The 326-nt window shown below is 36.5% G+C and overlaps 1 protein-coding gene across 1 annotated transcript in view; it reads left to right on the forward strand.

Moving 5' to 3' along the window:
* Nucleotides 1-326, forward strand: part of LOC105820769 (zinc finger protein 385B-like) — a gene marked incomplete at its 3' end in the record, with an annotated part of 281731 nt that overhangs the window by 280598 nt on the left and 807 nt on the right. The window lies entirely within an intron of this gene.

Here is a 326-nt window from a genome sequence, read left to right on the forward strand (position 1 = left end):
TTTGCATCTTTTTCCTCATTTTTTATATCAGTATGTATTCAATCATGTTTATTTTATACTTTGGGTTATAATCCAATAATATGTTATTCAGGATATTGTTCAGATTATCTCAGCTTTTATCATTGGGAGCTTTTGCAGTTGGCTTCTGTGTCTATTCTTTAACTTTTGCTTCTTAATCAATTTGATTCACCAAGTTTAGGGTCCACCGGAAACATGCCCTATTACCTTATGGGGTGGCGTGGGTTAGAGCAAATCAGCACTTCTCAGGGCATTCTTGATACCAACAGCTGGTGCTTTGGCACAAGTGGTGACATTTCAACTTTTGT

The sequence above is a fragment of the Propithecus coquereli genome, unplaced genomic scaffold (genome assembly GCF_000956105.1).
Source record: "Propithecus coquereli isolate 6110/MARCELLA unplaced genomic scaffold, Pcoq_1.0 Scaffold539, whole genome shotgun sequence".
Lineage (NCBI taxonomy): Eukaryota > Metazoa > Chordata > Mammalia > Primates > Indriidae > Propithecus > Propithecus coquereli.